Raw genomic sequence first — 27,481 nt, 5'->3', positions numbered from 1 at the left:
CGCAGCGGGTAAAAGGCTGTCTTTTTTTTCACAAAAAGAACATGCGGTATGTGAGCCATTTGCTGCATGGCCATTTCAGGGGAGCACTTATTGCCACCCATTGAGGTGGTGGTAAGGGCTCCTGCACTAACCTGGAGGTAACCAGGCAGCACCAATTATTTATTTATTTATTTATTTAGATTTTGCTCACACCTTTTTCAGTAGTAGCTCAAGGTGGGTTATATTCAGGTACTCTGGATATTTCTCTGTCCCAGGAGGGCTCACAATCTAAGTTTGTACTTGAGGAAATGGAGGGTTAAGTGGCTTGCCCAAGATCACAAGGAGCAGCAGTGGGATTGAACCCCACCTCTGGATTGCAAGACTGGTGCTCTAACCACTAGGCCACTCCTCCACTCTACTGGTTAGTTAAGCACATGCTGGGGGGTGGGGGTGGGGGTGGGAACTATTGTCGGGTTCCTGCAGTAGCCCGGTGGTAGTTCCCGATTGATACGCACACCAATTCTTTAGTAAAAGAGCCCAACAGTGCACATTTGTCAATTACCGCAGGATGCCTGAGTGTGTCCCACAATACACCATTTTAAGCTGTGTTAGGTGCATTAGCACCTAATAAAGCTTAGTAGAAGAACCCCTAAGTATGGAGTGCTCCAAGCCCATATCAGTGCTGGAGAAAAAGGGAGGTTATGAAAGCTTTTTCTGTCTGTAAACCTGTTTACATCCAGAAAAGGGCTTTTGTATAGAGCCTTTTTTTTTCTGCTTGACGCAATAGAAAGGGCTCTTACAAAATGATCTACATGTAAAAATGATGTCCGTGAAAAGTATGCACCTCCTTTTGTGAGGGGATGAATTGCAGTGGCACAGACCTGGGGTTGTAATGTATGCACATATGTTATAAAAGAGGTTTGTATGCATGTGGAGTTCGTGCACACATTTACATCTCCTTGGAGCAGGTGTTGTTGGCGTTGGTATTTGGGGCCTTTTTTTTTTATAAACATATGGGCACCTAAGTTGCCTTTGTAAAATAAGCACCTTTTTAGAATTCTTACATAGACAACCTGCTATAAAATCCAGCTCTATAGGACCAGCAAAAAAAGAAGTTGCAGTGTGTGAGGTTTCAAGAGCTTACATACCTCTTCTTCTGGTTGTAATGGTGCTGCAACCTATAAAGACAGATATATATACGAAGCAATTGAGCATCTGTAATTGTGTTGAATATTGGCAGGTATAGGGTTAACACTGTTCCCTCTGAGCTCATTTACAACGGGGGGGGGGGGGGGTGTTGCAATATTGTGCTTTTAATTACTAGGTTCAGGCATGTTCCCTGAAGTCCTGCATATTTGCCTGTCTTTCACTATTGAAAATGTGGTAGTGAAACAGCACCCCCTCCTGGCAGAACTGTAGGTAGAGGACTCCTGGACTCCTGCTCTGCATAGAGCTGTGCTACTTAAATCTGGTCCTGGAGCACCCCTTGTCAGTCAGATTTTCAGGATATCCACAATGAATATGCATGAAAGAGATGTGCGTATAAGGGTGGAAGTGTATGCAAATCAAGTTCATGCATATTCATTGTGGATAACCTGAAAACCTGACTGGCAAGGGGTGCTCCAGGACTGGATTTGGGAAACATTGGCTTGGAGGGAACAGTGGTATTAGATTAGGGATGGCTTATAACCCAGTGGTTCCCAGACCTGATCCTGTAGGTACCCTAGCCAGTCAGGTTCTCAGGATACCCACAATGAATATTCATGAGAGAGATTCGCACACACTGCCTCCACTGCATGCAGATCTCTCTTATTAATATTCATTGTGGGTATCCTGAAAACCTGACTGGCTAGGGTGCCTCCAGAACTAGGTTTGGGAACTACTGTTTTAACCATTAGGCAGGGGGGTGGGTTCCTAGGGCAGTAGCTCTTCTAGGGGATGACAAAGAGAAGTAACAGTCAAAGCAAAACAATAGGCTCTGATGCCACACTAACAAAGAACCAGCAGTGAGGGTGGTGGGTAATTTTCACATGGCCCTTTTACCTGGGTAAACGGATTTTACTGTATATATGAAACATAGTTTAATAGGTAAAATTTGATGTTCCAATTATGCAGTTTTACAAGTTTGTTCTGTAGAGAAAGCTATTGGGGTGATTACAGTTGCTTAGTTTAATTAGCAGATTCTCTGGGGGAGGGGGATAGGGGCCTAAAAGTTAATTGAAGGGGGCACAAAGCTGTAAGTTGCCCCATGGCACCTGATACCCGTGTATTAACCCTGATCAGGACTTTTAATTGAAATGCTCTAAATAATTAGATTGGTGGGTGAATTACAGTATTATCATGAGAGCTTCTTTCTCCTGGTCTTGTGTTTTACAGAGAAGATTTGCAATGACATTGCAGATAACAAAGGGACATTTTAATAAAGGACATTAAGCCCTAACATATGCTTAGCATATGGGAAAATGCTTAACACAAAATGTGTTAAAGTGTTTTGTGTTAATTTACCATTTCCTGTGTACTAAGCTTGCATTATTTTAATTTACATTATATTATTATAGTCTTACATCCCACAACTACCAACAAGTTTAGTGCGGGTAACAATATAAAAATCTGAAGTCTTCAGAGAATATACAATGCTGCTTATAGCAGAGACCATAACAAACCAAGAGGCTTTTTTACATAGGCGTGCTAGCTTTTTAGGGTGCGCTAAATGCTAGAGACGCCTATAGGAATATATGGGCGTCTCTAGCATTTAGTGCACACTTACGTTAGCATGCCTTTGTAAAAGGGGCCCCAAATACTCTAAAACAGAAATCAGTTAAGAACCTGTAACAAATCTTCTGAAGAGGAAAGTCTTCAACAGCTTTCTAAATTGATAATAGTTTCCCATTTGGCTAAGAAAATGAGGCAGAAGATTCCAACACAATGCTGCTTGGTAAGATAAAGAAGCCTTAAAAGGATGCAAAGCTTTCACATTTTGAACAGGGGGTAAACCTAAGGTTTCTAGTGAATCAAAAATACATTCCATTCAAAAAGGAAAAAATGGTCAGTCAGCTAGATTGGAATATCCCCATAAAAAGATTTAATAGTCATAAGAGCCACTTTGAATTGTAATCGAGCCTCTACCAGTAACCAATAGAGTTGTAATAAAAGAGGTGTCATTTTCAGAAATATTTTTGGAGGGGGGCGTGCCATAGGAAGGGAATGGGCATGAAAGCATTATTCAGGGAGTAGGTTATGATTAGCATGTGCTACCTGAATAATGCAGACTAACGCAGGAGTGTTTAACACTTCCTAAATGGGGGGTGCTAAATGCTCCCGTGTTAATTATTTGTAGTTGCACACTAGTGACAACATGAGCATATGACCTGCAAATTTAAAAAATGAATAAGCCTTATTTTACTGTTCCGTTAAATAGGGGTTTAGCATGCAAGAAAGGCCCATGTAGAAACACATTAAGCTCATTTTTAATGCAGATTAGTAGAAGGCCCCAAAATGTTATTGGTAAAATGGTCTTCTATCCTGCTATTACCTTGCAGTTCTAAGCGGGTTACAAAGAAGCCAGTTTTATTTTAGTTACATTTGTACCCCGCACTTTCCCACTCATGGCAGGCTCAATGCGGCTTACATGGGGCAATGGAGGGTTAAGTGACTTGCCCAGAGTCACAAGGAGCTGCCTGTGCCTGAAGTGGGAATCAAACGCAGTTCCCCAGGACCAAAGTCCACCACTCTAACCTGCACCAGGTAAACAACTACTGCCATTGGAGTTCCCACAGGTTAGGAAACCTGTAAAGTGAGTCTGTCATCTGAATTTTCATAATCAGCACTGTCATTTTGAAGCTTTTACCACCTTGTCATATACATGTTAATTTTACAAGAAATGCCGCATGGTATGTGATTATTTTTTTTTCTTTATTTTCATCATTCTGACTAGATTGGTATATGGACCTACTCGTTATTTACACACACACATCACTTCTATTGTATGGTTTCTTCATATGTAAAATTTCATATCTAGATACATTTGGAGGCTAAGGGACTGATTAATTTTCTTCTTTTTATTATGTTTAAAAACACTTTTTATGTAGTCTGTTGTATCTTATATGTTATATTGGTTGTTAAATGCCTTGTTATTGATTTATTCATGTTTATGCTTTGTTTTGGTTTAGTGGAATACTGCCCTGAAACAAAATATCAGAGCAGTTTACAACCAGTAAAAAGAAAAGCAGCAGAGGAAATGGGGGGGAAAAAAAAAAAAGAGAGAGAGCGAAAAGAGCAGAGAGCAACCAAGAGCTGAGTCAGGACCCCAAATTTGAGTGTTTGTCAACTCCTGTAGGCCAGGATCAAATACTAGGCCTTAAGGCCCGCTTTAAATCAGGGTAAAAGACTGATCAGTATGAAGATGTTTAGGTAAAGAGTTCCAAAGAAGCAGGGCTAGAATATAGCATTCAGAGCTTCTCGTAGACTTGTGATGTACCTTTGAAGGGGGGTGGAACTGGGAGCTTTGGAGTGAAGAGCACAGGAGGGATTAGCATATTGAATAAAGCTGCGGCTTGACCAGTTGTTAAAACGTAAAAGTCGACATGAGAACCTTAAAATTGATTCTAAATGATACAGAGAGCCAATGTACCACCTTAAGGGATGGAGTCACGTAGTCTTTGTGTTCTCTATGTACATCCACTTGCTGCTATAACTGTGATTGTAACAATAAATTATGCACAGCCTTAAGAAATGCTTTTAGACTGCAGCTAACCCAGTGACAAAGTAATCTGATCAAGATACAATAGATATGGATTTCAAGTACACTGTATAATGTAATAAACTGGCATGTGAGTGTGTGTGACAGATGATAAAAGTGAAGAGGGGAGAGATGAAAGTGAACATTGCGAAGCCAGTTGCTGATGGGAGATTTCAAACAGACTGAAGCACTCAGAGTGTGAGGTCTCAAGAGTGCCTTTGCCCTGTCATTAATATACTAGAGCTAGCAAGAAGTGAAAAATGGGGGGGGGGGGGATGTCAGAAGGTGGCAGAAACTAGCAGGATTTTTCTATGATTGTGGAACTGCGAGAAATGCTTTACACTGGACCATATGAAATGAAAAAACTAGTAGTGGAGGCGTGTACTCTGTGAAAGAGGACTCTTCCCACACAACAGTGGCAGGGATTTATCTTCTTTTGGATGATATGAACTCAGTGAAATAAGGTCTTCCTCCGGATTTATTAGTAATAAGCAGCTACTGGCAGAGGCAGCTTCAGAGGAGGATTTACTCCTTCATACCTAATCCTTTTTCTCTTTAGGGATTGTTGCTAGGAATTTGGTTTCTACTACTACTACTTAACACTTCTATAGCGCTACAAGGCATACGCAGCGCTGTACACCATACACGTAAAAAGACAGTCCCTGCTCAAAGAGCTCACAATGTAAATAGGACAGACAGAACAATTAAGAGGTAAGGGGGATTAAAGAGGTGGGGATAACAGGTACCGGCAAGTGAGCAATGATTAGGAGTCAAAAGCAGCGTTAAAGAGGTGGGCTTTTAGCCTGGATTTGAAAATGGGCAAAGACGGGGCTAGACGTACATGTTCGGGAAGTCTATTCCAGGCGTGAGGTGCAGCGAGGTAAAAAGAATGGAGTCTGTTTTTTTATATCTAGAAGTAGAAACTGAGGGTGCAGAGGGTGACTTAAAGCTGAAATAAAAAATAAATGCATGTTTTGTTCTACACCCAGTTTGGAACAAATGTTGCTTTCCAGTATATGGACTGTAAATACCTCTGCCTTGTTCTCTATGGACATGCAGGAGAAAGTTTCCCTATGCTCTGCAGCAATAACTAATGTTTTTATTTGCACAAAAGGTGAAGGGCCTGACTCTCTTGGGTTGGATTTTTGATTCTGCACCAGCACCCTGTTATTTAAATCCAGCACATGACCTTGGTCTGAGTTGGGTGGAATCCATATAATACTGTGCATGGATGCCATGTCTCACTAGCAAAGGAAGTGACTGGTATAGGACGTACAGAAGGAAACTCAGCCTGAATCATAGTGGGGACAGTTTCCAAAACAATGTGGTTACTTGCAAGATTCATGGGAAACTTATCAGTGACCTTGCACTGGTTCTGAAATGGAGAGTGTATGCGTATTTTCTCATTGAAAACTGCCTATGGAAAACTGTCGGCCCTCCCTCACAAATTTGTACCTGCTCCTTCAGCAGATACATTCTCCCTTCCAACAAAATGTGCAATTTTGATCCTGTGCTGTAGAATTTCACTTCCCTAATCCCATCCCTGGAATTCCTTCCCTGGAGTGGGTAAAATTGTGTATGATGTAAGGAATGCATGTACTTTCACTGCACACATGGTGGAAATTTTTCAGACAGCTTCAGTTATTTTGCAAATAGCCATTTACCAGCATAAATGCTTTTTTTTTTTTTTAATATTTCACCCCTCCCCCCCACCATGAATTATTGGTGTAGGCTTTGCCTCTCAGGAGTTAAGGTTGATGGCTGTGTCTTCCTTGTGTTCAGCATTTGACCTGTACATTACTCTGGTGTTGTTGCTCAGTGTGTGAACTTGTGAAAACGGAAAGAAGAATGAAGATGAGAAAAAATAAGAAAATAGACATAAAACACAGTGCAAAATAAGAGAATTAAAGGAAGATTATGGAGTAAAGACAATGGGGTCAATATTTAAAGCAATTTAACTGGCCAGAAATGGCTCCTGGCCAGGTAAATCACTCATTCACGGCTAACCATGCATATTCAGTGGCATCTAATTGGTTAGCACCTAACTCAAAAAAATGGCTAATTTGTTGGCATTGTGGGGTGGAGTCAGCACTTGACCAGTTAAATGCCGTTATTCAACACTGCTTAAAAGTTAATCCTATCTTTATGCAGCTCACCATAAACGGTTAAGTGCTGAATATCGCAGTTAACCAGCTACGGTTTCACCGGGTCTGTAAACCCAGAAGTTCAATGCCGGAGCCTGGACATCACCCAGCATTGAATTTCCTGGTTAACGCCAGCGGCAGTCTTCAAAGCACCGAGCACTGCTGGCTGACTGTCGACCCTAATGATGAAGAAGGTAAAGGGTTGTGGATTTGATATACCACCTCTCTGTGGCTCAACTAAAGTGGTTTATATTTTATTATATGCAGGTACTTTCGCTGTCCCTAGTGGCTTACAATCTAAGTTTTTGTACCTAGGGCAATGGAGGAGTAAGTGACTTGCCCAGAATCACAAGGAAGTGCTGTGGGAATTTATCCCAGTTATACAGATTCTCAGCCCACTGCACCAACCATTAGACTAAACAGAGGAGATCTGCCACCCACTCTTCCTTAGGCCTCTGAGGCTGATATTGCTGTAGATGCAGCTTCCTATACCTTGAAGCCTCATGCAAACAAACAAACACACACACATACAAAGAAAAGCAGGAAAGAAAGAAATATAACTATGGAGCATACATGAGAGATATCTGGAGACCTCTACCAGCTGTCAAATTTTTTGGCATATGTTGTCAGGGCATTTGCCTTTTTTCAAGTGTTATTTCATCCTATTGCAATATATCAGGAAAGGCTACATTAAGGGATACTTTTGCGTACGCCCCTAACTTTATTGCTCTGTTCACTGTGGCTTGAACAGCTGCTCTACAACAGCTAGTGGCCTGCACACCATGGTATGGGGGCTCTGGCTGGAAGAAACTGACTCTGGCCTGAGACAGGAGGAACTCCACTGAGCTTCGGTTTTACGCTGTGCAGCTGACTCTTTTCCAGGTGCTATGGATGAGAGAAATCCAGGATATCTTCCACATGAACAGGAAGATCAGAGGTAGGAATGAAGATGCAGTTCTTTTTCTTGATGATTTTGGGCCTGCTGCACACTCATACTTTCCAGGTTATACAGCTTTATGCCATGCCTGGGATTATCAGAGTTTTGGGCAGGGGTGATAGAGGCTTGTACTGGATGGGAAGTAGATGGAAGTGTGGAAACTCTGTTACTGGGAGATTTGGTGTACGGATGGTAAGTAAAGCCAGTTTCTTTGTGCAATTGGCCTTACTATCAGCTTGGAAATGTATCTTAATGCAATGAGCAGCTGTGGAGTATCGCCCTTGGTCATTCACTGGAAACGAGCAATGACAAATGTTATCATGCTGGAATGGATGGGATGTGTAGGGACCTATCTTTTGAGCAACAGCAGCCAATAAGGGATGGAGGGGGGGGGGGGGGGATAATAATAGATTGTCTAGGGGTGGTGCAATGCAAGGACAGGGAGAAATAGTAGGAGGACATATGACTGGTTGAGTGAGAGAGACAGGAAGGAAGGAAGGGGGGAGGGCTGAAACTTGGTGTGGTGGATGGGTTACCATATTTGCCTTGACAAAAAAAAGGACACCAATAGCTGTGCCCCTCCCCATCCACCACACTCTTTGCTATGCCCCTCCCCACTCCCATGCCACACAGTCACCTTGATCCCCCAAAGGCGAAGTGCATACGTACTGCTCGCACCGGCCCCACAGCCTTCCCTCTGATGTATTTCTGCCTAGGCGGAAACAGGAAGTTGCATCAGAGGAAAGGGCGTGGGGCCAAAATGAGCAGTGTGTATTAGTTGCTGCTCGCTGCTGGTGAAAATCTGCTATTTAAAAGGTATACAGGAGAGGAGGGATGTTTGAGAGACCATATGGCATGCAGGCGAGAGGAGAGACCAAATCACTTGTGGGACGGGGCGAGGTTCTTCTGCCCACCTATCTTGGGCCCAGGCCCACCCAAAATTGGGTGTCTGGCTACACCCCTGTAGCTCAATCAGAACACCTTTCTGTACCCTGAACGTGACTGAAACAGGTCTAACTTGAAGTCTTTCTTTTTTAGGTTTGGACGTTCCTTCCTGTTTGGTAGTTGTTGTTGGACGTCCTGAAACGTGGTGCAAATGCATGTGCCTATATTAGGTGCTTATCCCCCGTTATCCTATAACAACGTGAGTTAATTTTAGGAACACCCCATTACGCCCATGCCCCTCCCATTTCCATGCCCCCTTTTTTAGATCACATGTACATCTTAGGCGCGGACTCCATGCCTAAATGTATGCACCTAAATGCTAATTAGTGCTAATAATTGCTTGTTAACCAGCCAATTATCAGTGTTAATTAGCTCATCATTCAATTAAATTGCACACACAATTTTTGGTGACTTTTATGGAAGGGGTTGGCACTCTTTCTTGAATCTACCCCTATGTGTGTGTATATCTCGAGTATTTAGGTGCAAACACTTACACTAGCTCTATGGCTGGCATAGGGACTCACAGCTCATTTATAGGGCATGTATTTTACCTTTTATGCTAGTATTCAATAAACATAAGAATAGCCATACTGGCTCAAACCAATGGTCCGTCTAGCTCAGTATCCTGGGCTACCTTCCTTTTCAATAACAGAGACAATCTCTTGGTTCCTATACGCAGTCACAGAATTACCCCAACTGCCCAACAAGCAGTCTTGCTTGTTGGCGGTGATGAAAGAAATTTGGAGGCTGAGGCCAAGCTGCAGATCAAGAGTATCTCTATGCCACATCTGCAACCTCCTTCCACTTGCAGTGTTGGTACAGTGAAAGGGCACGAGGAGGCAGAGCTGCAGGTAGTAGGCCAACAGTTAAAGCAAGTGCGATATGTTCTCTTCTGTGAATCTGGCAAGGTCTTTCCCAAGCTATTTGAATCTGAGGATGAAAATGATGTTATTGTCTGGGATTTGAGAAGCACAGGGTGGGGTATTTCCAATGATACCTTTGTTGCTGTTGCTATGTTGTCCCACAGGTAATCTATGTAAGTGTTTCCCAAGTCCATTCACAATATCCACAATGTACATAAGTAATGCCACATTGGGAAAAGACCAAGGATTTATCGAGCCCAGCATCCTATCCACGACAGCGGATATGCATGAACTTGATTTGCATACACTGTCTCCATTATATGCAAATCTCTTTCATACATATGCATTGTGGATATCCTGAAAACCTGACTGGCAAGGGGGTACTCCAGGACCGGTCTTGGAAAACACTGGTCTATGCCAGCCTTCTCCACCCTGCCTGTGCTCTTTGTGCTGTCTTTGCTCAGTGCTTACTGTGATCTCTAGGGAGGGATTTTCTCATGCATACAAGTTTCATAAAAATGGGATGAATAATCACAATGTTATCAGCACAAAGCAGTGTGCTCTTTGCTTCCACCAATAGTTATCATGGAAATGATACAAATGACAGAAACAGTGAAAAAATAGCATAATGATATAAAGCCCAAATGACAGCGACACAAAGCAGACATTTTTTCTTGTACATTCCAAGGTTGAACCTTGAATCTTTATCAGAAAATGAATCCCATCTTCATGGCAGAATTGAGCAGTATGGTGGGGGGGGGGGGGGGGGGGGGGGGGGGGAGCAGAAGCATTGTTAAGCAGCACAGAGAAAAAAAGAATGTAGACTCAAACTAGACTGTCAAGGCAAGCAGCTCAGATAGGTCGGTGATGATCTGTGTGACTAACTGAAACCATAGTTGCAGCCCATCACCCAGAGCTCCTACAGCTTGACTGGATAGGTAAAATCATGACAGTACTTGAATTTATAGCTACATTCTGATTTTAAAAGGAGTGGAGGAGTAGCCTAGGGGTTAGTGCAGTGGGCTTTGATCCTGGGGAATTGAGTTCAATTCCCACTGCAGCTTCTTGTGACTCTGGGCAAGTCACTTAACCCTCCATTGCCCCTGGTACAAAATAAGTACCTGAATATATGTAAACCGCTTTGAATGTAGTTGCAAAAACCTCAGAAAGGCGGTATATCAAGTCCCATTTCCCTTTCCCTAAATGGGAACACAGTTGGCATTAGGGAGGTAGCCAGATGGGCCTGGGCCCAAGATGGGTGGGCAGAAGAACCTCACCCCATCCCACAGGTAATCTGGTCTCTCCTTCTCTCACTTGCATGCCACATGCAGGCTCATTTTCGAAAGAGATGGACGTCCAAAAACTGACATAAATCAACACTTGGACGTCCAAATCGGTAAATTGAAACCTGATTTTGGACGCCTTTATCGGAAGACTGCCACAAGGATGTCCAAATCTCAAGGGGGCATATCGGAGGCATGGTGAAGGCGCAGTGCTTTTTTTGTAGAAAAAAAGGTGCCGGTACTCATTATGGGCGGGGTCACCACATATGGCTCCACCCCTATGATAGCCACACCCACATTAACCACACCCCCTACACCAGCCATGGCGCATATAAACAGACATCATTGAAAATATTACAGTACTATAGGAGAAAAAAAATATCGTGATTTTTTTCATTATAAATAATCAATGTAAGCTCTTACAGCTCCAGTATACCCAGTGCAAAATAAGACAGCCAATGTAAATTCTCAAATTGGACATATTACAAACACTAAAATGAAAATAAAATGATTTTTTTTTCTACCTTTGTTGTCTGGTGACTGTTTTTCTTTCCATATTGGTCCCAGTCTGTGATTCTGCTTTCCTTGTTTTCGCTTAACTCTTCTGTGCCATTTGTCATTTTTGTCTCCTTTTTCTTTGCTTTCTTCAATATTTTTCAGGCTCTCTCTGTCCAGATTTAATTCATTCTTACTATCCATTCTTTAATTTCCTTCATCTACCTGTGGCTTTTCATCTTTTCCTCACCCTTGTTCTCCCCATGCCCTTCCTCTATTCTCCAGTCTTTCTCTATTCCCCCTTTTCCATCCAGCAGCTCTGCTTTCTCTCCCCTATTTCTTTCTGCATTCTTCCATACAGCGTCTTCCCTCTTTCTCCTCACCATCTTTCCGTTTTCCCTCTCTCTCTCACCATCCTTCCATCTGTTTTCCCTCTCTCTTTCCCCATCCTTCATCTGTTTTTCCCTCTCTCCCCAATCCTTCCATCTGTGTTTTTCCCCTCTCTCCCCAATCCTTCCATCTGTTTTTCCCCTCTCTCCCCAATCCTTCCCATCTGTTTTCCCTCTCTCTCCCCATCCTTCCATCTGTTTTCCCCTCTCTCTCCCCCATTCTCCCTCTCTCTTTCCCCATCCTTCATCTGTTTTCCCCCTCTCCCAATCCTTCCATCTGTGTTTTTCCCTCTCTCTCCCCATCCTTCCATCTGTTTTCCCCTCTCTCCCCATCCTTCCATCTGTTTTTCCCTCTCTCTCCCCATCCTTCCATCTGTTGTTTTCCCCTCTCTCTCCCCAATCCTTCCCTCTGTTGTTTTCCCTCTTTCCCCAATCCTCCCTCTGTTGTTTTCCCTCTCTCTCTCCCCCAATCCTTCCCTCTGTTGTTTTCCCTCTTTCTCTCTCTCCCCAATCCTTCCCTCTGTGTTTCCCTCTTTTTTCTCTCTCCCCAATCCTTCCCTCTATTGGTTTCCCTCTTTCTCTCTCTCACCAATCCTTCCCTCTGTTGTTTTCCCTCTTTCTCTCTCTCTCCCCAATCCTTCCCTCTTTCTCTCTCTCCCCAATCCTTCCCTCTGTTGGTTCCCTCTTCTCTCTCTTCCACAATCTTCCCCTCTGTTGGTTTTCCCCTCTTTCTCCCCAATCCTTCCCTCTGTTGGTTTTCCTCTTTCTCTCTCTCCCCAATCCTTCCCTCTGTGGATTCCCTCTTTTTCTCTCTCCCAATCCTTCCCTCTGTTGGTTTCCCTCTCCCTGCCAAGTTTCCCGCGAACGGCGCGAAGTCGCGACGCACGCGGCACCAGCCTCTATTTCCGGCCGCTGCTGCTTCTCCTGTTGAGCAGCAGCGGCCGCTACACAAAGAAAAAGTTAAAAAAAATTGAAACCTGGCTGAAACGCGGCACCCCGGCACTGTAGACAGCCATTAGGCATTGCCTGTTGCCCCACAGCCGCTCCTCCTCTTGCCTCTACGTCACTGCCCCTGGAGGAAGACCCCGGAGGAGCGCAGTGACGTAGAGGCAAGAGGAGGAGCGGCTGCGGGGCAACAGCCAATGCCTAATGGCTGTCTACAGTGCCGGGGTGCCGCGTTTCAGCCAGGTTTGAAGTTTTTTTTTAATCTTTTTCTTTGTGTAGCGGCCGCTGCTGCTCAACAGGAGAAGCAGCAGCGGCCGGAAATGGGGGCTGGCACTGCGTCCGTCACGGGGCGGGGGAGCAAAAAAAAGGTGCCGGTACGCCGTACCGTTGCGTACCGGCACAAAAAAAGCACTGTGAAGGCGGGACTTGGGCATTCTTAAGACTTGGATGTCTTTGAGCCATAATGGAAAAAAGCAAAGACGTCCAGGACTAAAACTTGGACGTTTTCACCGAGACCTGTTTTTATTACAAATAAGGGACAAAAAGGTGCCCGAAATGACCATATGACCACTGGAGGGAATCGGGGATGACCTCTTCTTACTCTCCCAGTGGTCACTAACCCCCTCCCACCCTCAAAAAACATCATTAAAAATATTACTTGACAGCCTCAGCCTCAGATGTAATACTCAGGTCCATGACAGTGAATGCAGGTCCCTGGAGTAGTTTTGTAGTAGGTGCAGTGCACTTCAGACAGGTGGACCCAGGCCCATACCCCCCCTACCCATTACATTTGTGGAGGAAACAGCGAGCCCTTGAAAACCCACCAGAAACCCTCTGTACCCACATATAGGTGCCCCCTTCACCCGTAAGGGCTATGGTAGTGGTGTACAGTTGGGGTAGTGGGTTTTGAAGGGCTCAGCACACAATGTAAGGGAGCTGTGTACCTGGGAGCATTTTATGAAGTCCACTGCAGTGCCCCCTAAGGTGCCCGACTGATGTCCTGGCATGTCAGGGGGACCAGTGTACTACAAATGCTGGCTTCTCCCATGTCCAAATGGCTTGAATTTGGATGTTTTAGACTTGGACGTCTTTGGTTTCGAAAATCGCGGAAAATCAAAGATATCCAAATCCAAGGACGTCCTTGGTATTTTCGAAAACAAAGATGGATGTCCATCTTTTTTCAAAAATAACCTTTTCCCCGCCTCCAAATTTGGATGTTTTACAAAGACGTCCAAATTCCAATTTAGACGTTTCTTTCGAAAATGCCCCTCGTGGTCTCTCAAACATCCCCCCCTCTCCTGTATACCTTTTAAATAGCAGATTTTCACTGGCAGCGAGCAGCAGCTAATACACATTGCTCATGTTGGCCCCATAGCCTTCCCACTGATGCAACTTCTTTCCACATAGGAGGGAATATGTGGGGCCAGCGCAAGTAGTATGTATCAGGTAAAGATCTGCTGTTTACAAGGTATGCAGGAGGGACAGTTGTTGGGAGTTTTCAGCTGGTGGGGCTTGGGAATCCTTGCCAGCCACATCATAGGTGTGCTGCTACTAGGTGGGCCTGAGCCCAAAGTAGGTGTGCCTTGGCCCACTCTTGGCTATGCCACTGGTTGGCATTAACCAGTTCTCTGGCTCCAGCTGTGCCACTTGAAGGCCATGCCCTATTCTATTGATTGTGTAATCAAAGAGGTCCAAAAGGGATTGTTTTCTGATGTCTGGGCAAGACCTCAATAGAGCTTGAATAGGGGTCAGCTCCAACATGGGAGTAAGTTCAGGCCATAGAGAAGAGTGTGTCAGACAGGCACCCAGGTCACACCCCTTGCTACTGGTGATGGGGTTCAGTAAAAAGGAGACACTCGGAAGCACAAGTCTGATTAACTTTCCTGAATGCTGTCAAGCCTCCTCTGCACAGTCCTCATTGCCAAGTTTTTCTTCTTCAAGCTGATCCTGGACCTGCTTACTGACTCCTATTGCAGGCCTACATTTCCAGTTTGTTCTTAGTTCTTGCTCAAGGCTTATTTGCTTACTGATTCCAGGTCCAGGCCAGGAGTTCCGGTTTACTTCCAGGTGGGATCTGCCACATTGTAAATTCAGACTCCAGTTCTGCTCCAGGGCCTGCCACCTGTAACTTCCAGGTTTGTGTCTCTGTGTACCAGAGTGTAACTCCTGACTTTAGCATGCTTTCCAGCCTATGCCTTCCTAGCCATAGCGCTCAACCTGAGGTTCAGCCCTGTCCTTTGCTCCATAACTACAATAAGGGTAATAATCTAACAATTAATTAGTTCCTTTCCCTTATGTCATCAGGGCTGTTAATGGGAGTCCTATGTATACTGTCTCCCCTATTGTAACCAGAAGTACATTTTTTAAAGTGCTACAGAATGGCCGAGAAAGTTGCCAACACATGGATAAAGGCGAGCTGGTTGATGTGGAGGGGCATTTTCGAAAGAAATATCTAAGTTGGGATTTGGACATCTTTGTAAAATGTCCAAATCCGGAGGTGGGGAAAAGCTTATTTTCGAAAAAAGATGGACGTCCGTCTTTCATTTTGAAAATACCAAGGATGTCCTTAGATTTGGACATCTTTGACTTTCGGTGATTTTCGAAACCAAAGACATCCAAGTCAAAAACGTCCAAATGCAAGCCATTTGGATGTGGGAGAAGCCAGCATTTGTAGTGAATTGGTCCCCCTGACATGCCAGGACACCAACCGGGCACCCTAGGGGGCACTGCAGTGGACTTAATAAAATGCTCCCAGGTACACAGCTCCCTTACATTGTGTGCTGAGCCCCCCCAAAACCCACTACCCCCAACTGTACACCACTACCATAGCCCTTATAGGTGAAGGGGGGCACCTATATGTGGGTACAGAGAGTTTGTGGTGGGTTTTGGAAGGCTTACTGTTTCTTCCACAAATGTAACAGGTAGGGGGGGTATGGGCCTGGGTCCACCTGTCTGAAGTGCACTGCACCCACTAAAACTGCTCCAGGGACCTGCATGCACTGTCATGGACCTGAGTATGACATCTGAGGCTGGCATAGAGGCTGGCAGGTAATATTTTTAATAATGTTTTTTGAGGGTAGGATGGGGTAAGTGACCCCTGGGAGAGTAAGGGTGAGGGGGTCATCCCCGATTCCCTCCAGTGGTCATATGGTCATTTTGGGCACCTTTTGTGCCTTATTCGTAATAAAAACATGTCCGGGTGAAAACGGCCAAGTTTAAGTCATGGACATCTCTGCTTTTTTCCATTATGGCTCAAAGATGTCCAAGTCTTAGGAATGTCCAAGTCCCGCCTTCACCATGTCTCTGATATGCCCCCTTGAGATTTGGACGTCCTTCCGACGGACTTTCACTAGAGACGTCCAAAATCAGGTTTTGATTATACCAATTTGGACGTCTCTGAAAGATGGACGTCCAAGTACCGATTTATGTCGAAAGATGGACGTCAATCTCTTTCAAAAATGAGTCTGATTGTGTATCTGGATTTTCAAAAAGTGTTTGACAAAGTACCTCATGAAAGACTCCAGAAGAAATTGGAGAGTCATGGAATAGGAGGTAGTGTACGATTGTGGATTAAAAACTGGTTAAAAGATAGAAAACAGAGAGTAGGGTTAAATGGTCAGTATTCTCAATGGAGAAGGGTAGATAGTGGGGTTCCCCAGGGGTTTGTGCTGGGACCACTGCTTTTTAACATATTTATAAATGATCTAGAGATGGGAGTAACTAGTGAGGTAATTAAATTTGCTGACGACACAAAGTTATTCAAAGTTGTTAAATCACAAGAGGATTGTGAAAAATTACAAGAGGACCTTACGAGACCGGGAGACTGGGCATCTAAATGGCAGATGACATTTAATGTGAACAAGTGCAAAGTGGTGCATGTGGGAAAGAGGAACCCGAACTATTGCTATGTAATGCAAGGTTCCATGTTAGGGATGGCGGTGTCCGTTGATGTTGAAACCCTGTGTTCAGTGTGCTGCGGCAGCTAAGAAAGCATATAGAATGTTAGGTATTATTAGGAAAGGAATGGAAAACAAAAGTGAGGACGTTATAATGCCTTTGTATCGGTCTATGGTGCGACTGCACCTCGAATATTGTGTTCAATTCTGATCGCTGCATCTCAAAAAAGATATAGTGGAATTAGAAAAAGTACAGAGAAGGGCGACGAAAATGTTAAAGGGGAGGGACGACTTTCCTATGAGGAAAGGCTGAAGTGTCTAGGGCTCTTCAGCTTGGAGAAAAGATGGCTGAGAGGAGATATGATTGAGGTCTATAAAATAATGAGTGGAGTGGCACGGGTAGACATGAATTGTTTGTTTACTCTTTCCAAAAATACTAGGACTAGGGGGCATGCGATGAAGCTACTACAAAGCAGTAAAATTTAATACGAATCAGAGAAAATTTTCCTCACTCAATGTGTAATTAAACTCTGGAATTCGTTGCCAGAGAATGTGGTAAAAAGGCATTAGCTTAGCGTGGTTTAAAAAAGGTCTGGACAGCTTTCTAAAGGAAAAGTCCATAGAACATTATTAAATTGACTTGGGGAAAATCCAATGCTTATTTCTGGGATAAGCAGCATAAAATGTATTGAACGTTTCAGGATCTTGCCAGGTATTTGTGACCTGGATTGGCCATTGTTGGAAACAGAATGCTCGGCTTGATGGACCTTTGGTCTGTCCCAGTGTGGCAATACTTATGTACTCTATCGCTATTATCCTATATTATTTGCTGCAGAGTCCAAAGCAATACAATGGGCCCTGTGGAAGATAACATAATAACAGCCTTTGCACACATACACATTAACAAATGATCAGCTTATAAAATACAGCTTACCATGATCTCCTTTTAAACATTATATCCTGAGTCAGGTTGGATAAATGTTGAGCAACTAATGGGAAAACTGAAAATAGGGAACCTTTCATACTGTAATACTCATTACCTGTTGGAGTAGCCTAGTGGTTAGTGCAGCGGACTTTGATCCTAGGGAACTGGGTTCAATTTGCACTGCAGCTCCTTGTGACTGTGGACAAGTCACTTAACCCTCCATTGCCCCAGGTACAAAATAAGTACCTGTATATATGTAAACCGCTTTGAATGTAGTTGCAACATACCACAGAAAGGCGATATATCAAGTCCCATTAAAGTTTACATATTAAGCTTCAATGTTACTGGATTCATTAGCATATCCACTAGAGAGCAGTATAACACAAAATATACAAATAACTGGCTTACTCTATGCTGAAGTCATCAGTTGGGTCATGCTTAATAATGATCCTCTGCTCCTTTTCTTTATGTATATAATCCTATATAATAAAACTCACCTTCAACGTTCTGAAGACACTGACGTCAGTGAAGCCAAGCCACTGACGTCACTTCCTTCAAGACAGGTTCGAAGGGTTCGTGGTGGTGAAGCCACCGAAATCGCCAAGTCTCCGGGCCCCCGCCCTCGCATCACACACCGAGGGCGGAGCAATGGCATACGGTGCGTTCAGGAGGTGCGGAGCAATGGCGTCAGAACGACGAAGGGGTCGGTCGGTAGGTAGGTAGGGAGGGAGGGAGAAGGGGGGGGTGTTGGGGAGGAAAACCTTGCTAGCGCCCGTTTCATTTGCTCCAGAAACGGGCCTCTTTTACTAGTGTTATTATAATACATCATAAATAGGGACTATCTACAATCTACAATCCAGAGGGTTGCAAGATCCAAAGCAATATGGCTCTACCAAAAGTAGATCAGTACATTCTATCATTCCTTTTGGGAATGTCCAGTAATTCAGGGGTTTTGGAAAAAGGTTAAGTCAGATCTGGGTCCTTTTGGGGACACGATAAAGGGGGAACTCTATTGTTTAGAAAAATGAGTCTTTTGGTGAGGGAATACATCTTACAATCTTGGACATAAACTACACCCTCTGAATCCTGGAAATGGAGAAACCAATTACATTTATTGACTGGGAAGCAAAGAAAGCCCATGGATTCCCCAAGTGTAAGAGATAGGTCTAAAGACCTGGAACCTTTATATACAGTGTGATGTTCCCCTTGTAGCTAAAAGCCTGCCTCACCCATTCTCTTTTCTCTCTTTATGATTAAAAATTCAAAAGATTCACTGGCGGGTGTCTTGAAACAGACTCGGCGAAACATGGACCATGTTAAGACCCATTTTTCAACCTTAAAAGCTAAGTGAAAGCTGATTATTTTCAATTGTTTAAATTAGTTTTTGCACAGAAGCAACACTATAAAGGGTGGCACTTGGAGGCATTACGTTATACCAATATAGAGATGTGCTGTGATTAAATGCCTGTATAATTTTTCAAGATCATGGATTCTGTGATTGCTCTAAGAAAACATATGAGCATGTCCTTATACACATATTTATCTGTATAAGGGGGAATGTAAATGTCTACGAGTTTAAGTGTGATGTCACTTGTGTTTTTTTAGTTGGGAACTTAATATTATGTAGCAGTATAGTGAGGTGAAGGAGTAGGATGATCTGGCCTTCACAATGACCCAGGGAGATGTATAAAATTTAAGTCTTTATTAAGGAGCATGAAGTGACTCGAAACAGCAGCTGTGTTTCAGTGCCTATGCGCTTGCTTCAGGAGTCTAAAAACACACAAAAAAATTATATACAAACTATACAAAACTTTGATTCACAAGAAACGTATTTACATAAAATAAAAATTCACATCTTAAAATTAAAATGCACATACATATATTATCTACAAATAAAATAAAGATAAAGATAAAATGTGGAAGAAAATTTTTTTTTGCAGTACATGTAGACATACACTTATATCACGTGACATAACTTGTAAGGTTGTATATGGGTGTGCTCTAGGCAACTAACCTTAAGATGTTCCAAGGTATAATTGAGAAAACAAAACAAGTTTTCTTATGTGGTCAGGTTATATGTGTCACAATCCTATGAGAAATATAAAAATGTATACAACAAATTACACATATACATATATATAATTATAATAAGCAGAGGGAGAGAATGCAATACCATGAAGGTTACACAAAAACCTAGCATATTCCAAAAATCCTATTTTGCAGATAAAAAAGGGGGATATTAAATACCTGATGTATAAAGATAAAATGTGCTATTAATGAAACAAAATGTTGATATACTACTATGAAACCGGAATAGTTAATATAAAAATTCTTAACTAGAGTGCTGATGTAAAAATATCTTTAAAAAAAACTTAACTAAAGATATCTAAAAAAAATGGAGTTCTAATAAAGAAGATCAGAGTACTGATATAAAAATATAAAAAGGGGAGAAAGAAACACTGAAGCACATAAGGAATAAAAGCTCTCATGTCGGTGATAGTTCACAATGATGAGATGACATCTAAACGCAAAAGTGTACCGCATCCAAACAATTTAATTTCAGGCAAGGGATGCCTTTGGGTGTAAATGTAAAATGGCCACCTAAGTCTGCAGAACCAACATAAACATCGAATAATGAAACACAACAATTAAACTAAGAAACGGACAACACTCAGTCCCTTTCCATGCGATCTCATTCTTGCAAACTGCATGGGACAATCCACACCAAATCTAATTAATTGTACTTCTACTCTGTATTTGTCCACCGGAGTTTGTACTCACCTCACCGGATCTTTGTAAGCCACATTGAGCCTATAAATATGTGGGAAAATGTGGGATAGAAATGCAACAAATAATAAATAAATAAGTCGCGGACAGAGGCAGCTGTACATAGAGGGGCATAATTGAACGAAAACGTCTATCTCCATGGGCGTTTATCTCCGAGAACGGGTCCGTGAAGGGGCGGACCGAACCGTATTTTTGCAAAAAATAGACGTCCATGTTTTATTCGACAATTTGTGAGCTGGGCGTTTTTGTTTTTCAGTGATAATGGAAAATGAAAGCGCCCAGCTCAAAAATGAATAAATCCAAGGCATTTGTTCATGGGAGGGGCCAGGATTCGTAGTGCACTGGTCCCCCTCACATGCCAGGACACCAACCGGGCACCCTAGGGGCACTTTACAAAAACAAAAAAAAAGGTAAAAGAGCTCCCAAGTGCATAGCACCCTTCCCTTGTGTGTTGAGCCCCCCAAATCCCCCTCAAAAACCCACTGCCCACAAGTCTACACCATTACTATAGCCCTAAGGGGTGAAGGGGGGGCACCTACATGTGGGTACAGTGGGTTTGGGGGGGTAGGACGACTAAGCATTAAGCAGCACAATTGTAACAGGTAGGGGGGGAGATGGGCCTGGGTCCACCTGCCTGAAGTCCACTGCACCCCCTAACAACTGCGCCAGGGACCTGCATACTGCTGCCAGGGAGGTGGGTATGACATTTGAGGGTGAAAATAAAAAGTTGTGAAACATCATTTTTTGTGGTGGGAGGGGGTTAGTGACCACTGGGGGAGTCAGGGGAGGTCATCCCCGATTCCCTCTGGGGGTAATCTGGTCATTTAGGGCACTTTTTGGGGCCTTATTCGTGGAAAAAACAGGGTCCAGGAAAAGTGCCCTAAATTCTAGCTACAAACGCATACTTTTTTTCCATTATCGGCGAAAGGCGTCCATCTCTCCTCGGCCGATAACCACGCCCCAGTTCCACCTTCGCCACGTCTCCGACACGCCCCCGTCAACTTTGTACGCTTCCGCAATGGAGTGCAGTTGAAAACGTCCAAAATCGGCTTTCCATTATACCGATTTATTCGTTTTTGTGAGATAAACGTCTATCTCCCGATTTGGGTCGAAATCTAGGCATTTTTCTCTTTCAATTATAAGGTGGATAGTGTACAAAGAAGTTTTGCTGGTCTGAACGCGTTGTGCCATTAAAAATCTGAAGTCTCATGATTATACCCACAAGGGTACAGTAAAAATGCGCGTGTAAAGATATAAATAGCCTCAGTCATCATCTAGTGAGCACGCTGTGTGAGTGCGATCCGCATTAAAGTAATTCTTTCAGATGCCACTTATGAGAAAAAAAAACACGGCGCCAAAAAATTAAAAAATAAAATATCTGAAAAAGCCATGTCTAAAAAACAAAATCCAATATGGTAGTTCTAGATAAACAAAGAGAACATCATTACTTACCTAATTTTGCAAATAAAATACTTCCACAGTCTGCACCAGCAGTCTAAGCAAAAAGTCGAAAAGAAGGATATGGACTACACTGTCCGTTGTTTAAATAGATCAAACTCGCGCCAAAAAAGTCAGGACTGAGCATATGCAAAAACGTGCCTGTTTGACAAATGAAGGAAATGGAAAAAAACGAGCAAATAATGTGCATGTGGTGTTAAAACCAAGTGGTCTCATTGATTTTGAAGCACAGGAAGATTTATAAACAAAAGTACTACATATGTGGATAATACTGAACAAAGAATGAAAAATAAAAATATTCAAAAATACATATGAAAATAAAAAAAGTTGGAAAAGTGAAAATATGTAATACAATAATGAAAATTTTTTTAAAAATTTTTTTATCCCCAAAAATACAACAGAAAATTTAAAAATGTGTAACTTATGTTTGTGCACATTGTAACAATGGAAATGAATAATTGCATTTCTGAGATAGAGTACTTATATATTCAATGATGTATTGTTCACATAAACTAGTCACCAAGACACATTGCTGCATGAATGTAAACAATTAAAAAATGGAAGATTAAAAAATTACAAAATATGGGTTATAATGCAAAACATATTTTAAAACTAATGATATTTTGAAACATGATATGTTGCAGAAAATTCTCAATTACACATATATATTTGATATGACAAAATAGAGGGATAATGTATTAGATATTCTTTTTCCGTGATTGTTCTTCATGTATATGAGCTGTTATGAATTAAGACAGACACATATATATATATGTTCCACATTATAAGGGCTATAGTTAAAATAAATCAAATAAAATTATTCTTAAGTTGCTCTATAAACTAAAAATATATGATGCACCTGAAAATGTCAAGGGTATTAAGATCTTCTATATATAATAAACCCTAATATACAACACATGTTTCCCTAAATTGCATGTTTTCTGCCTAATAACGTAAAGTGCATGTAATCTATTAGATCTTATACAAGATTATTTTATGTAAAATGGCTTATATACTCTGCATGAAAGGGGACAAGCTGATATAACTGAAAAATGACATCATTTGATTTCTGAAGGTATGCTTATGTATCCTATGCGATAAAAATCACAAAAATGGACTGTAATCAATATCTGCATTGAGACCATGTGGTATCAAAGTTTATAGGAGAAAAATTATCCTTTGTTCCTCTCTTAATAGTATACTGTTGGTCATCTTCCTACGCCAATTGTCTTTTAATATTTTAAAGACAAAGAACTTTAAGTCTTGAAAAGAATGCCCTGCTGTTTTCCAATGCATGACTAAAGGTGCAGATTCCACATTTCTTTTGAGACAACTGCGATGTTCAATATTGCGTGACTTTATTGGTCTCTTGGTTTTTCCAACATATGTGAGAGGACATGGGCACATGATGATATAAACAACATTGTGAGAATTGCAGTTGGAACTATGTCTCAGGTTATACTTTCCTCCAGTGCTTGGATTTGTGAAACAGGTGATTTCTAGGGCATGTTGACACACGCTGCACTTTCCACACTTGGCACTACTTGACATAGGAATTGAGAGGGTTCCTCCACCTCCTGTGGCTGCTCCTCACTCGTAGTATAGTAAGGACCATATAATCTAATCAGCACCTTGCACAAATACTTAGGACCCTGAACCTGCTCTGCACTGAAAGCTGATGCCAAGGCTTTAAAAATGACATTATAATGCACATGACATGTAACCAATTCAATCAATGGAGCACAGGGCAAATATTGTCACAGTCTATGCAGTCAAATTGCAGTCAAGGTAGGATGTTTGAGAGATCAAAGCAGTGCAGGATTAACCCTTTGGAGAGCCCTAAGCAAAAGGTACACTGGGTATCCTATTATAATATAAATACACCTTAAAACTCTCTGACTGGCCTCTGCATGGAGCTGACTATAAGGAAAGCCAGCAGAGGAGGAAGCAGCAGGCAAGAAGCACAGCTTACTGACTGTTTCTGCAGAGTGGAGGACAGTGCATAGGGGGTGGAGGGAACAGAGAGACCTCTGCAGGCAGTGTGCCACCCCCTCTCCCCCAACACTCTTCTTTTGCCGGAGCAAAAATTTGCTTTGGAAACCATTGAATTAGACTATCTGAGATCCCCTCCCCTCAATCATTTAGGCCCTAGGCACATGCCTAGTTTGCCTATGCCTTAATCTTGCCCTGGACCAAAGCACAAACTATTGCCATAGTTAATCCCCAAGACGACACAGTCTTGTATAAGAATGGCCAATTGATTCCATTTCATGAACTAACAGCACAGATGAATAAAGGTATTTCCATGCCACTGCTGAGACATCAGCATTAAATAGAGAGTTCAGAGTCTAGAATAGCAGGTTTTTAATGTAATCTTTTATGATCAAAGGAGTGCCATCCAACACAAGGCAATGACTGAATGTCAAAGAAAAAAGTCACAGCGAAGGGGACGAGACAGATGATGTTGAATAACTTCTACTGGACTCAAAGAAAGTTCACAGCAAAAGTTTTATTAATAAAATCTGGACTCGACACGAGTCGTGTTTCGGCCACTCAGGCCTGCCTCAGGAGTCCCTGTGGATGGTTGTTTGAATGGTATCTGGAGTGGTATCCGGATCTTCTGAACGTAAGTGGCTAACGTGATAGAACGAGCTGTGATGAAGAAACCTCTTATCTCAAGGGTTCCCCGTCGCAATGGAACATGTATCGTCTCAAAGATACCATTCAAACAACCATCCACAGGGACTCCTGAGGCAGGCCCGAGTGGCCGAAACACGACTCGTGTCGAGTCCAGATTTTATTAATAAAGCTTATGCTGTGAACTTTCTTCGAGTCCAGTAGAAGTTATTCCACATCATCTGTCTCATCCTCTTCGCTGTGACTTTTTTCTTTGGCTTGTCTAGTGCGGAGGTTTGTTTTCTTCTGTGTTTGTCGCCTTCCTTTGTTGAAGGACTGAATGTCAACAGGGATGCCTTACCACAAATTAAAGTGACTATCACTTAGTATTCAGCACCAACTTGTTTGGAGTCCATTAGGTTATAGAAAGCAGCAAATAAGTTCATTTTTTTTTCACATTTTCACTCTACACTTGGGGCCCTTTTACTAGCTGCACGCCAATCCGGAAGTACCGCAGGAGCCCGGTGGTGGGTCCCATCCCCAGGGTACGCCATTTCTGGCGCTACAAAAATATTTCCTATTTTTGCAGTGCCGGTGCTTACCTAGTGGTATCAGGCAGCACTGTACGCTGCCCCCTTACCTCCAGGTTAGCGCAGGAGCCCTTATTGCCACCTCAGTGGGTGGTGGTTAGTGCTTCCCTTGAAATGGCCATGCGGTAAGTGGTTCACTTACTGCACAGCCATTTCTCTCTCTCTTTTCTTTTTTTTTTTTTTTAAAGAGACAGCCTTTTACCTGCTGCTGTAAAATAGGGCCTCAGGTCGCATCCAAAGCATGCACTGATACTAGCGCAGGAAGCCTTTTACCACTACTTAGTAAAAGGACCCTTAATTAATTATTTATTTGTGACATTTATATCCCACATTATCCCAAACAAGTTTGAATTCAATGTTGCTTACAATATAGGATAGATAGCAAAGAATAATGCATACGAAAGTAATTTGTTATAAGAATCCAATTTTATAATGACATATAAAGCTGCATATCGACTGTGAAAATCTGAAGATTCATTACATATTCCTCAATCAGGTCCATTGGTGATTTCACATAGAAAATAAGCAATAGTGGCGACGATACAGATCTCCGTGGAATCCCAGGAAAGAAGTAGCAGAAAAAAGACTGACACAGAAAAGAGAAAAGAGGAGGCATGAAAAAGAGTAGCCACAGAAAGGAACAATCAGAAGTGGTAGCAACGGAGATGCCGGTGGAAGATAAAGGTGCAACAGAGGAGGAGGAGGATGACAGGACAGGAAAGAGAGTGAAGAGACACCAATGAATGATACAGGTTCAACATACAATATAAGACAGGCCTCAGAGGCCTGTCTGATATGGGTAACCCTTCAGCATAGCCCTCTGAGTCATTGAAACACAGAAGCCCCTCCACCACTACAAAAAAAAAAAAAAAAAAAAAGACTACAGTTCAGAAGAGAAATGCATTCCTTGCACACCGGGATCGTCTAAAAAAAAAAAATGAGAACTCAATATGGTCTTTTGTACCCAGCCTGTATGAGGGTCACACTCAATAACACTACCAGAAAGTTTGAAGATCCTGAAGCTCTGATCTTCTTTCTGGACTCCTGTGACCGCTAAACAGGTTAATTGGTTAATTGGATAAGTGTCTTATATAACTTCCTGTCTGTCTTACAGCAGAGCAGTTTCTGCTTCTTCACTACAGATTACAAGTACATATTGTCTGGCTAATATAGAAAATTATACTAAATTAATGTAAATACTCATAATAGCTATAATTGGTGTTACTATCAATTGTACTTATGGAAAGTTTTTAGTAATTTCATTGGCTCTTGTCTAATACTGCAGGTACTAATCTCTCTTTTTCAAGCTTCTTTATATGCTCATTTCTACAGGCATTAATCTCTCTTATGATCCCATGAAAAGAAGGGGTTGTGGTGTCCACGTGCTCAGACCTCCTTCCCTCACTGTTTCTCATTCAGCATGGCGGCTGCTGTGCTGCAGAGTGCTGGTATGTCCAGCTTAATTCAGTTGATTTTTTGTATAGCATCCATTGTAAGTTTGCTTTCTTCTTACTGCATATATTTTATTCACTCCTCACTCTTTAAGTACAGTGTTTCTGACAATGTCTGCCTGATCCTATGCAAAATATTTAGCCTCCATTTGGAATATGCTTATTACCACTATAAACACACAGGGTTTAAATTACCCTATTAAAAGGGACAAGATTATTATTATACTGTAAATATCTGAATGCTGAGATAATTCTACTTCAGGAAACTCACTTAAATGAAACTGATACTTCCAAATTGCAAGATAAAAATTATCAACTTGTGGGTTTCTCTCATGCTTCTCAAAAACATAATGGTGTTGCTATCTTGAAACGTAGATCAATTCCAATTCCAATTAAAAAACAAGCCCGTGATAAACAAGGTAGATGGCTATTACTAGACATTACTATATTTAACTCCTGCCTTTTACTGGTTAACCTACCGTATATGCCCCAAACACGGACTTACCCCAATTTTTCCATGACATTACTACTGAGATTATTAATATGGGCAGTTCTCAGATCATAATAGGTGGGGACTTTAATCAAGGGCAGGACATCATTTTAGACAGGAAATCTGCTTATCCCCCTAGGAAAACTAACTCCCTAGCCAAATTAAATGACCTGAAATCCACCCTGGGTTTATTTTTGTTATATTTATACCCTGCGCTTTCCCACTCATGGCAGTCTCAGTGGCTTACATGGGGCAATGGAGGGTTAAGTGACTTGCCCAGAGTCACAAGGAGCTGCCTGTGCCTGAAGTGGGAATTGAACTCAGTTTTTCAGGACCAAAGTCCACCACCCTAACCACTAGGCCACTCCTCCACTCTATCAGATCCTTGGTGCATATTTCACCCTATGGAACGAGATCATACATTTTACTCCTCCCCCCATAACAGTTTCTCCGGTATTGATTATTTCTTATTATCCTCAAAATTACTCCCTTGTGTACTTAATACTGATATCCTTGGAAGATCTCTTTCAGACCATTCTCCTATTACTTT

The 27,481-nt window shown here is 42.3% G+C and overlaps 1 long non-coding RNA gene across 1 annotated transcript; it reads right to left on the bottom strand.

The window, feature by feature from the left end:
• Window positions 1-5,523: 5,523 nt before the first annotated feature.
• On the bottom strand, window positions 5,524-25,694 carry LOC115460159. The gene is made up of 4 exons (XR_003940392.1): window positions 25,682-25,694; window positions 21,815-21,821; window positions 18,714-18,720; window positions 5,524-5,613 (listed from the first exon to the last, which is right to left on the bottom strand). It is a non-coding gene; the product is annotated as an uncharacterized LOC115460159 (long non-coding RNA).
• Between the last annotated feature and the right edge of the window lie 1,787 nt (window positions 25,695-27,481).

This window comes from Microcaecilia unicolor, chromosome 1, assembly GCF_901765095.1.
Source record: "Microcaecilia unicolor chromosome 1, aMicUni1.1, whole genome shotgun sequence".
Lineage (NCBI taxonomy): Eukaryota > Metazoa > Chordata > Amphibia > Gymnophiona > Siphonopidae > Microcaecilia > Microcaecilia unicolor.
The sequence above is the reverse complement of the archived record's forward strand: the minus strand, read 5'-3'. Positions and strand labels throughout refer to the sequence as shown.